This window comes from Bidens hawaiensis, unplaced genomic scaffold, assembly GCF_021521415.1.
Source record: "Bidens hawaiensis isolate Kalapana, Puna unplaced genomic scaffold, B.hawaiensis_p1.1 tig00001521_1, whole genome shotgun sequence".
Classification (NCBI taxonomy): domain Eukaryota; kingdom Viridiplantae; phylum Streptophyta; class Magnoliopsida; order Asterales; family Asteraceae; genus Bidens; species Bidens hawaiensis.
This window is the reverse complement of record NW_027491087.1, coordinates 3,926,684-3,939,079: the sequence shown is the minus strand read 5'-3', so window position 1 is coordinate 3,939,079 and position 12,396 is coordinate 3,926,684. Positions and strand designations below refer to the sequence as shown.

At 43.7% G+C, this 12,396-nt stretch overlaps 1 protein-coding gene across 1 annotated transcript in view; it reads left to right on the top strand.

Moving 5' to 3' along the window:
- The first annotated feature begins 2,236 nt into the window (after positions 1-2,236).
- Positions 2,237-12,396, top strand: part of LOC143584766 (uncharacterized) — a 267,673-nt gene continuing 257,513 nt past the window's right edge. Inside the window, exon 1 of the mRNA XM_077066742.1 lies at positions 2,237-2,245. The gene's annotated coding sequence lies outside the window, so the exon portion shown is untranslated. The remainder of the gene's footprint in view (positions 2,246-12,396) is intronic.

Sequence of the window (12,396 nt, the reverse complement as noted above, 5' to 3'; positions counted from 1 at the left end):
TGCCGAGTACTGACGCACCGCCTACGGTGGTCGCTACCGACAGTAATTGCCCAATCCCTACTGTAGAGACCAACCGCACTGGACCATCCAGGGGTTGTTCAATCAAGGACTTTATGTTATGCAAGCCTTTAGAATTTAACGGGTCGGAAGGACCGAATGGGTTAGTGAAATGGTTAGAGAAAATAGAATCAGTGGTAAATATCAGCAACTGTCCCGAGGATTGTGTCGTTAAGTACGCCACCTGTACGTTCACAGACCATGCCTTGACATGGTGGAACACCATAGTACAGACTCGAGGTCAGGCGGCGACAAACCGCATGACCTGGGCAGAGCTTAAGGATCTTGTTTTGAAACATTTCTGCCCAAAGAATGAATTGCAGAAACTGGAACATGAGTTGTGGAACCTAGAGATGCATGGGGCGGACCACTTGGGATATACCAACCGGTTTAATGAACTGTCACGATTAGTGCCGTGGTTGGTCACCCCAGAGTCAAAGAGGGTGGAACGTTATATTTGGGGACTTACTCCAGTAGTGAGGAGTATAGTTAACGCGGGAGGGCACCAGACGTATGAGGGTGCAGTGACACAGGCTGGTATTGTCACGTATGATTTCTTGAGGAGCGGATCGATAAAGGCGACGGGAGAGTCGGCTGGGGGAAAGCGAGGTACGTATGACAATAGGATCCGAGAGAAGCAGCAAAACAAACGAGCTAGGCCCGCTGCCCAGAGCTATGCCATGACTAGTTCGGGCGGAAGGCAAGAACCGCAGAGGGGAACGTTTCCTAAATGCGGGAAATGTGGTTACCACCATAGTGGCGTGTGCAAGGAGGTGGTGTGCCACCGGTGTGGCAGGGTTGGACACTACGCACCAAATTGTAAGACAAATCTGAACAACCTGAACCGTCAACCACAACCTATTCGGGCGCAACCATTTAGAACTCAACCAGCCCGACAGCAGAACCCGCAAGGAAACCAGATGGTGACCACTAGCCGTGCTTGCTACGAATGCGGCAGCACGGATCACTTCAAAAGGAACTGCCCGAAACTGAATCAGGGAGGAAACGGGAGACAACTCGCGGGTCAGCCATCGGCGTCCAATCCGGCGCGAGGCCGGGCATTTGTGATGGGAGCGAACGAGGCGCGCCAGGACCCCAGCGTAGTGACAGGTACCTTCCTCGTCTCTGATCATTACGCTTCTGTATTATTTGATACAGGCGCCGATAGAAGTTTTGTCTCCGTTAGATTCCTTTCGATAGCAAACCTTCCTATTGGTGAAACCATAGAACCCTACACTGTAGAGGTTGCTAACGGTAAAACCATGATAGTTAATCGGATTGTTCGGAATTGCCCTTTTATTCTAAGCGAACAATCCTTCCTGATTGACTTGTTACCGGTAGAATTGGGTAGTTTTGACGTGATAGTGGGAATGGATTGGTTGGCTCGTAATAGGGTAGAAATAAACTGTGAAAAGAAAACAGTCAAGATCCGGGTGTCGGATGACGAGGAGGTATTAGTGCAGGGAGAAAAATCCGGCACCATGATACCATTTATATCCCACCTCAAGGTGTTGAAATATATACGTCAGGGATGTGTGGCGTATCTAGCGAGCCTGACGGCCGCTGATTCTGAGGAAAAACGGGTGGACGATATTCCCGTGGTACGCGAATTTCCACAAGTTTTTCCAGAGGAACTTCCTGGATTACCGCCAACCCGGCAAGTCGAATTCAGAATCGACTTATTACCTCAAGCCGGCCCTGTTGCTAAGGCCCCTTACAGACTTGCACCGTCCGAGATGCAAGAACTATCCAACCAGTTGCAGGAATTGTTGGATAAGGGGTTTATACGTCCCAGTTATTCCCCGTGGGGTGCACCTGTACTATTTGTGAAAAAGAAGGACGGAAGCCTTCGAATGTGCATTGACTACAGGGAATTGAACAAATTAACCATCAAAAATAGATATCCTCTTCCCCGAATCGATGATTTGTTCGACCAACTACAAGGTGCGAGCTATTTCTCAAAAATTGATCTTAGATCGGGATACCACCAAGTTAGAATTCAAGAGGAGGATATCCCAAAAACCGCGTTTCGGACTCGCTACGGCCACTACGAATTTTTAGTTATGCCTTTTGGGCTAACAAATGCGCCGGCGGTGTTCATGGATCTCATGAACCGAGTCTGTAAACCCTATCTTGACAAGTTCGTCATTGTATTTATTGACGATATTTTGATATACTCGAAGAGTAAAGAGGAGCACGAGCAACACTTAAAGTTAGTTTTAGAGCTCCTGGATCAGGAGAAGTTATATGCAAAATTCTCCAAGTGTAACTTCTGGTTACAAGAGGTGCAATTCCTCGGTCATGTTATAAACCACCAAGGAATACACGTTGATCCGAGTAAGGTTGAAGCTATTAAGAATTGGCAAGCGCCTAAATCTCCGAAAGAAATCCGCCAATTCTTAGGCTTAGCCGGATACTATCGTCGATTTATTGAGAATTTTTCCAGCATTGCCCAACCTTTAACCCTGCTGACCCAAAAGGATCGAAGGTATGATTGGGGTGAAGAGCAGGAAGCGGCGTTTCAAACGCTAAAGCAAAGATTGTGCCAAGCGCCAATCTTAAGTCTCCCCGACGGAGACGATGGATTTGTTGTATATTGTGACGCATCCCGTAGAGGGTTAGGATGCGTGTTAATGCAAAATAAAAAGGTCATAGCCTATGCGTCTCGACAGTTAAAAGTTCATGAGAAAAACTACACTACCCATGACTTGGAACTGGGAGCAGTCATCTTTGCACTTAAAATCTGGAGACACTATCTCTACGGTACAAAGTGCACCATATTCACTGATCATAAAAGTTTGCAACACATATTCGATCAGAAAGAACTGAATATGAGGCAACGAAGATGGGTCGAGTTGCTGAGTGACTATGACTGTGACATACGATATCACCCCGGCAAGGCTAACGTTGTAGCCGATGCCTTGAGTAGAAAGGATCGAGTCAAGCCACTACGTGTGCGAGCGTTGGGGATGATAGTTCAGTCAAACCTTTCAGATTTAATTCGAGTCGCTCAACGCGAGGCGTTGAAAGAGGGCCAATTGGATAAAGAAGGACTTTACGAGAATGAGAAGAATTTCGAACAGCGTGTGGACGAAATTCTTTATTTCAAAAATCGGATTTGGATCCCGACCCTCCATGACCTTCGTGATTTGATCATGGATGAAGCACATAAATCGAAATATTCCATACATCCGGGATCAGATAAAATGTACAAGGATGTGAAAGAATTTTACTGGTGGCCAGGTATGAAAAAGGATATAGCCACATACGTCGGCAAGTGTACGACGTGTGCGAGAGTTAAGGCGGAACACCAGAAACCCTCGGGAATGCTACATCAGCCGGAAATTCCCGAATGGAAGTGGGAGCAGATCACAATGGATTTTGTGACACATCTCCCCAAGACACCCCGAGGTCATGATGCGATTTGGGTAATCGTGGATCGGTTAACCAAATCGGCACATTTTATTCCAATTAGGAATACTTTTAACACTGAGAGACTTGCGCAAATTTATATAAATGAAATAGTGTCTCGTCATGGCATCCCCATCTCGATCATCTCCGATAGGGATAGCCATTTCACCTCCAAACTTTGGCAAGCTGTCCAAGAAGCATTGGGAACACGTATTGACCTAAGCACAGCCTACCACCCTCAGACCGATGGTCAGTCTGAGAGGACCATTCAAACTTTGGAGGATTTGCTTCGTGCCTGCGTACTGGACTTTAAGGGAAATTGGGACCAACATCTCCCACTCGTTGAATTTTCCTATAATAACAGTTATCACAGCAGTATAAAGGCAGCACCTTATGAAGCATTGTATGGGCGGAAGTGCCGATCACCACTTTGCTGGTCTGAAGTGGGAGACCCGCAGATCATTAGATCGGATCTGGTCCAGGAGACGACCAGCAAGATTCTTGAGATTAAGAACAACCTGAAAGCCGCGCGGGATCGGCAGAAGAGTTATGCTGATACCCGTCGAAAACCGTTGTCATTTGAGAAGGGTGAAAAGGTATACTTGAAAGTATCACCCTGGAAAGGAGTGGTCAGATTTGGAAAGGCGGGGAAGTTGGCCCCTAGATACATTGGACCATTCAACATTACTGCAAAGATCGGTCCGGTAGCTTACCGACTAGAACTGCCTGAGGAACTAAGTGCAGTTCATAACGTGTTTCATGTGTCGAATTTGAAAAGATGTCTGGCGGATGAGACATCGGTGTTACCCTTAGAGGGTGTTCAAATAAGTGATAGGCTCAACTTCGTAGAGGAGCCCATCGAAATAGTAGACGGTAAGATCAAGCAACTTAGACACAATAAGATCTCGTTGGTCAAAGTTAGATGGAATTCGCAACGAGGCCCAGAATTTACTTGGGAACGAAAGGAGGAATTCCGGAAGAAATACCCCCACCTATTTCCTCAAAAGGAAGTAGTTGACGCATAAAATTTCGAGGACGAAATTTTTATAACGGGGGGAGAATGTAACGATTCCGGCAAATCCAGGTATACCCTAGCCGGAATATACTATTTACGTGTTATTTAATATTGATTATATGAGTTATAGCACATTGACACGAATATATATGGTTCACAGTATGAATCATACTCAATTATATAGTGAATCGTATTGGGATTACAATCAATCATTGATCGGTTATTGAAACCCGAACGAATCGGGAATTACATTATAGACGAAGTATATAATGTTTAGTGATATTTACGAGGTATTAATGCTTCGGGATAAGTAAATTATAGCACAGAAAAAGGATTTCGATTTAATGGTATATCGGTACGCTAAACGAAACCTTTAACACCAAACCAAGCAAGAGACGATCAATCAAGCCGAAAAAGATGCGTAATTATTAATAATATGATGTTTTAATGTCATGGTTTAAGTTTTTAAAGTTTTTAAGTCGGTTTTATGTAAATTTTTATTTTGACCCGAAAAACGACCATTTTAATTTCGTTTCAAGCCGAAATACGAGTTTAAACGAGAAACGAACTGAGCCAGATTATCCACAACATTATCCGGATTGCGTAATCCGAATATGTGGCTTAGAATTGATGTGTGGGGCCCACCCCCATCCACCCTTGGGACCGATCGGCCCTTATTATTATTATTATCATTCATTTCTTTTTTTTTTTAACACATTTCAACAATAAACACTCTCAAATCTCTCAAATCCTTTCAACATTCATTCAAAACCCTTGATCCAAACCAAGATTTTGAAGGTATAAGCATGTTATATTGCATAATCTTTGATGTTATTTACTTAGTTTGAGTTATTTTTGCAAGAACAAAAGGGTTCCAAGTGACATATGGGTGAAAACCCGAGATGGAACCGGTTCTTGTGTGATCAAAGGATGTATACAAGTTATACAAAGGATCTTGATCCAAGTAATTAGTTAAAAGTGTTTAGAATAGATTTTTACGGTTAGAATCTTTGTTTTTACATAAAAACCGACACTATGAAAGAAATGGTTTGATTGTTGGTATAGTTTGCTTGGTATTGTGTTATTGTGCTTGTAAGTGTTGTATCTAGCGGCTAGCAAAGGCTAGAAACCGAGATCCTTGCGATCAAAAGCTAGAAAACACAAAAGAGTTCGGTTTTCGTGTGTATGAGAAATTTGGACAGATTTTCGTGTGCTTAGAGTCGGGTCACGAAATTTCACAGAGATGATCTACACATGAAAATATGAGATCTGTGAATTTTTGGTAATTTTTGGATAAAATATGAATATTTGGTGAATTTAATGCTCGGTTTTGGCCAAAAATAGTGAAAAATAGCAAAACATGATGAAAAATTCTGGAAAATTTAAGATAAGCTTTTTATCACATATAAAAGTCACCCACAAAATTTGAGCTCAGTTGGAAAAGTCTAAGTAGGCTTTTCGGTGAAACGAGTTCTAGGGCTTTCTAGCTCGGTTTTGGGTGAAAAGGGCTTGAAAAATGAGTTTTAAAATCTGGAAAAAATTCCAGAAAGTTATGAGGATGACAAGGATCATCCCAGAAAAATTTGGTATTTTTCTAAAGTGTTTTGGTATTTTTGACATATTTAGTATTTTAATAAGATTTGAAAATAGATAAATATATGTAAATTTACGAAAATAAATCTGGAAAAATTCCAGAAAGTTATGAGGATGACAAGGATCATCCCAGAAAAATTTGGTATTTTTCTAAAGTGTTTTGGTATTTTTGACATATTTAGTATTTTAATAAGATTTGAAAATAGATAAATATATGTAAATTTACGAAAATAAATCTGGAAAAATTCCAGAAAGTTATGAGGATGACAAGGATCATCCCAGAAAAATTTGGTATTTTTCTAAAGTGTTTTGGTATTTTTGACATATTTAGTATTTTAATGAGATTTAAAAATAGGTAAATAAATGCAAATATAGGAAAATAAATCTGGAAAATTTTATAAAATGTTCTTTCTGTCAAAATAAGTTTTGAGCAAAATTTCAAGACCCGAGACTAAACGGGTAATTATTTGTGCTAAAATGAACATAAAAACAATTAGTTAAAGCTTAAAACGTGTAAACCGGCAAAGTTCGCATAAGCGAGCTGACTGGTACACGAAAAACTTTAAAATAGACCATTTTCATAAATCTAAGTAAATTAAGTAAAAATAAATCATCCGAAAATAATTCGGATGATTTGGGTAATTGTACCCGATGTTACCGTTTCCGACACCGAAATACCGGAAACGGGCCCCGCGGCCAAACGGGGTGTCAAACCGAGCTATAATTTCATCACTTTAACTAAATTGACTGTCAAACTCTAAGCAATGTCACAATCTGAGTCCTTAGAAGTGTCACGGGGTTAACATTGTCCCCGAATCGAGTACAGTACTGGGTTAACAGTGTTCCCAGATGTACCGATTTATACATATTTAAGTTATGGGAATTGTATAGTAACGGCTAGATATTATATTACAGATCCAGGCACGTAGCTGTTCCTTAAATTACTCACCAACTCACAACAAGGTGAGTTTTCACGAGCCCCTTTTAATGAATTGTCTTAATTATATTTTCCCGGGGCGGAAAACATGTCTTATTTAAAGTATTTAAGTACATACCGATCGTATGGAAATACTTGTACATTTATATATATATGGGCTGATGCATAGAATATATAAAATGTTTATAATGTATTATTGTTCTGGGGTAACATAGTTCCCAGGGGTTATTGTTGTTCTGGGGTAACATAGTTCCCAGGGGTTATTATTGTTCTGGGGTAACATAGTTCCCAGGGGTTATTATTATTCTGGGGTAACATAGTTCCCAGGGGTTATTATTGTTCTGGGGTAACATAGTTCCCAGGGGTTATTATTATTCTGGGGTAACATAGTTCCCAGGGGTTATTATTATTCTGGGGTAACATAGTTCCCAGGGGTTATTGTTGTTCTGGGGTAACATAGTTCCCAGGGGTTGTTATTGTTCTGGGGTAACATAGTTCCCAGGGGTATTTATTGTTCTGGGGTAACATAGTTCCCAGAAAGATATGGGAAATGTTCTGGGGTAACAAAGTTCCCAGCATGATTATATTGTTAATAAATGATTATTAAAATGATTTGTCAGTGTTTATTTAAATTAGTGAAACTCACCAACTATTCGTAGTTGACCCGTTTTCTTTACATGTTTTCTAGGTATGCCCAAGTTGGATTGATTGATGTTTGCTTAACTATCTGTGCTACCTGTTGGAAGCTTGCTGCTCTTTGTTTTGTAATGAATTTATTAATGTCTTATCGGTAAAATATGTGTGTAACACCTAGACAGTAATGAAACTCGCAACGATGTAATATGTTATAAATTAATGTAGTGGTATTTTCTTTATAAGCAATGCTGTTGATATCAGATGTGTCTGTTGCATCCCGTGTACGTTTCCGCTGCGGTTACGGGGTGTTACACCCAGTTAGGGTTACCTCCACAAAACCCCCTCAGCCCAATAACATTGTATTAGTCCATGTAATGAAATAAGCCAAACATAATAGATTTAGGGTCGTAGAACCGGGTTTTAGTACCATACCCCTACAAGCCCCCCCAAGTCCAGTGTTGCTCCTGGGCGCGCAAGCGTCTAGGTGGAGCGCTGGACTTTATAAGGTGTGAGGCGGTTTTTTCCCTTTTCTTTGGCCTTGTCTTTATTGTCTGAGTTTTGAGAGGTTTTCTTCATGATGGTGACATGTTGTAATAAAAGCCTGCGCGCGAGGCGACTTACGAGCTATAATAATAATGAAGCTCGCGCGTGAGGCGACTTACGAGCTATAATAATAATGGAGCTGGCGCGAGAAGCGACTTACGAGCTATAATAATAATGAAGCTGGCGCGAGAAGCGACTTACGAGCTAAAATAATAATAATGCCTGCGCGCGAGAGGCGTCTTACGAGCTGTAGCATAATAAAGCCTGCGCGTGAGGCGTCTTACGAGCTAAGAATAATAAAAGCCTGCGCGCGAGAGGCGTCTTATGGGCTTTGAGAATAATAATTGAGCTGGCGCGTGAGGCGACTTACGAGCTGTGAAAGTAATAAAGCTTGCGCGCGAGAGGCGTCTTATGAGCTATAAGAATAATAATTGAGCTGGCGCGTGAGGCGACTTACGAGCTGTGAAAGTAATAAAGCTTGCGCGTGAGAGGCGTCTTATGAGCTTTGAAAATAATAATTGAGCTAAGAATTATAAAGCCTGCGCGCGAGAGGCGTCTTACGAGCTGAGAATGATATAGCTTGCGCGTGAGGCGTCTTACGAGCTATGAGAATAGTAATTGAGCTGGCGCGTGAGGCGGCTTACGAGCTATGAGTATAAAAGTTTGCGCGTGAGGCGACTTACAGGCTGTAAGAATAATAACAGCTTGCGCGCGAGGCGTCTTATGAGCTGTGTGAATAATAAAGCCTGCGCGTGAGGCGACTTACGGGCTGTAAGAATAATAACAGCTTGCGCGCGAGGCGTCTTATGAGCTGTATGAATAATAAAGGCCTGCGCGTGAGGCGACTAACGAGCTGTAAGAATAATAACAGCTTGCGCGCGAGGCGTCTTATGAGCTGTGTGAATAATAAAGCCTGCGCGTGAGGCGACTTACGGGCTGTAAGAATAATAACAGCTTACGCGCGAGGCGTCTTATGAGCTGTGTGAATAATAAAAGCCTGCGCGTGAGGCTACTTTTTGTCTGTAAGAATAATAACAGCTTGCACGCGAGGCGTCTTATGAGCTGTGTGAATAATAAAGGCTGCGCGTGAGGCGACTTACGGGCTGTAAGAATAATAACAGCTTGCGCGCGAGGCGTCTTATGAGCTGTGTGAATAATAAAGCCTGCGCGTGAGGCGACTTACGGGCTGTAATAATAATAACAGCTTGCGCGCGAGGCGTCTTATGAGCTGTGTGAATAATAAAGGCCTGAGCGTGAGGCGACTAACGGGCTGTAAGAATAATAACAGCTTGCGCGCGAGGCGTCTTATGAGCTGTGTGAATAATAAAGCCTGCGCGTGAGGCGACTTACGGGCTGTAAGAATAATAACAGCTTGCGCGCGAGGCGTCTTATGAGCTGTGTGAATAATAAAAGCCTGCGCGTGAGGCGACTTACGGGCTGTAAGAATAATAACAGCTTGCGCGCGAGGCGTCTTATGAGCTGTGTGAATAATAAAAGCCTGCGCATGAGGCGACTTACGGGCTGTAAGAATAATAACAGCTTGCGCGCGAGGCGTCTTATGAGCTGTGTGAATAATAAAGCCTGCGCGTGAGGAGACTTACGGGCTGTAAGAATAATAACAGCTTGCGCGCGAGGCGTCTTATGAGCTGTGTGAATAATAAAAGCCTGCGCATGAGGCGACTTACGGGCTGTAAGAATAATAACAGCTTGCGCGCGAGGCGTCTTATGAGCTGTGTGAATAATAAAGCCTGCGCGTGAGGCGACTTACGGGCTGTAAGAATAATAACAGCTTGCGCGCGAGGCGTCTTATGAGCTGTGTGAATAATAAAAGCCTGCGCATGAGGCGACTTACGGGCTGTAAGAATAATAACAGCTTGCGCGCGAGGCGTCTTATGAGCTGTGTGAATAAAAAAGCCTGCGCGTGAGGCGACTTACGGGCTGTAAGAATAATAACAGCTTGCGCGCGAGGCGTCTTATGAGCTGTGTGAATAATAAAAGCCTGCGCATGAGGCGACTTACGGGCTGTAAGAATAATAACAGCTTGCGCGCGAGGCGTCTTATGAGCTATGTGAATAATAAAGCCTGCGCGTGAGGCAACTTACGGGCTGTAAGAATAATAACAGCTTGCGCGCGAGGCGTCTTATGAGCTGTGTGAATAATAAAAGCCTGCGCGTGAGGCGACTTACGGGCTGTAAGAATAATAACAGCTTGCGCGCGAGGCGTCTTACGAGCTATAATAATAATGGAGCTGGCGCGAGAAGCGACTTACGAGCTATAATAATAATGAAGCTGGCGCGAGAAGCGACTTACGAGCTAAAATAATAATAATGCCTGCGCGCGAGAGGCGTCTTACGAGCTGTAGCATAATAAAGCCTGCGCGTGAGGCGTCTTACGAGCTAAGAATAATAAAAGCCTGCGCGCGAGAGGCGTCTTATGGTCTTTGAGAATAATAATTGAGCTAGCGCGTGAGGCGACTTACGAGCTGTGAAAGTAATAAAGCTTGCGCGCGATAGGCGTCTTATGAGCTATAAGAATAATAATTGAGCTGGCGCGTGAGGCGACTTACGAGCTGTGAAAGTAATAAATCTTGCGCGTGAGAGGCGTCTTATGAGCTTTGAAAATAATAATTGAGCTAAGAATAATAAAGCCTGCGCGCGAGAGACGTCTTACGAGCTGAGAATGATATAGCTTGCGCGTGAGGCGCCTTACGAGCTATGAGAATAGTAATTGAGCTGGCGCGTGAGACGGCTTACGAGCTATGAGTATAAAAGTTTGCGCGTGAGGCGACTTACAGGCTGTAAGAATAATAACAGCTTGCGCGCGAGGCGTCTTATGAGCTGTGTGAATAATAAAGCCTGCGCGTGAGGCGACTTACGGGCTGTAAGAATAATAACAGCTTGCGCGTGAGGCGTCTTATGAGCTGTGTGAATAATAAAGGCCTGCGCGTGAGGCGACTAACGGGCTGTAAGAATAATAACAGCTTGCGCGCGAGGCGTCTTATGAGCTGTGTGAATAATAAAGCCTGCGCGTGAGGCGACTTACGGGCTGTAAGAATAATAACAGCTTGCGCGCGAGGTGTCTTATGAGCTGTGTGAATAATAAAGGCCTGCGCGTGAGGCGACTAACGGGCTGTAAGAATAATAACAGCTTGCGCGCGAGGCGTCTTATGAGCTGTGTGAATAATAAAGCCTGCGCGTGAGGCGACTTACGGGCTGTAAGAATAATAACAGCTTACGCGCGAGGCGTCTTATGAGCTGTGTGAATAATAAAAGCCTGCGCATGAGGCGACTTACGGGCTGTAAGAATAATAACAGCTTGCGCGCGAGGCGTCTTATGAGCTGTGTTAATAATAAAGCCTGCGCGTGGGGCGACTTACGGGCTGTAAGAATAATAACAACTTGCGCGCGAGGCGTCTTATGAGCTGTGTGAACATAAAAGCCTGCGCGTGAGGCGACTTACGAGCTACTTTATGTCCCGCGCCACGTGCAGATGTTGCATGCGCGTGCGCGTAGACTTTGGTTTTGTGTTATGCGCCACGCGCAGATGTTGCGTGCGTATGCGTGTAGACTGTGACATGTGTGAGCATGTGATGCGTAAGCATGTGTAATAGGCGTGAGCATATGTGATGCGTGAGCATATGGTATGAGGATTCCCAACCCTTAAGTTTGGCGCGTAGCCATATGGGATATTATGAGGATTCAAAAACCTTGAAGTTTGGCGCGTATCCATATGGGATATTAGGAGGATTCCCAACCTTGGCGCGTAGCCATATGGGATATTATGAGGATTCCCAACCTTGAAGTTTGGCGCGTAGCCATATGGGATATTATGAGGATTCCCATCCTTGGCGCGTAGCCATATGGGATATTATGAGGATTCCCAACCTTGGCGCGTAGCCATATGGGATATTATGAGGATTCCCAACCTTGCAGTTTGGCGCGTAGCCATATGGGATATTAGGAGGATTCCCAACCTTGGCGCGTAGCCATATGGGATATTAGGAGGATTCCCAACCTTGCAGTTTGGCGCGTAGCCATATGGGATATTAGGAGGATTCCCAACCTTGAAGTTTGGCGCGTAGCCATATAGGATATTAGGAGGATTCCCAACCTTTGCAGTTTGGCGCGTAGCCATATGGGATATTAGGTGGATTCCCAACCTTGAAGTTTGGCGCGTAGCCATATGGGATATTAGGAGGATTCCC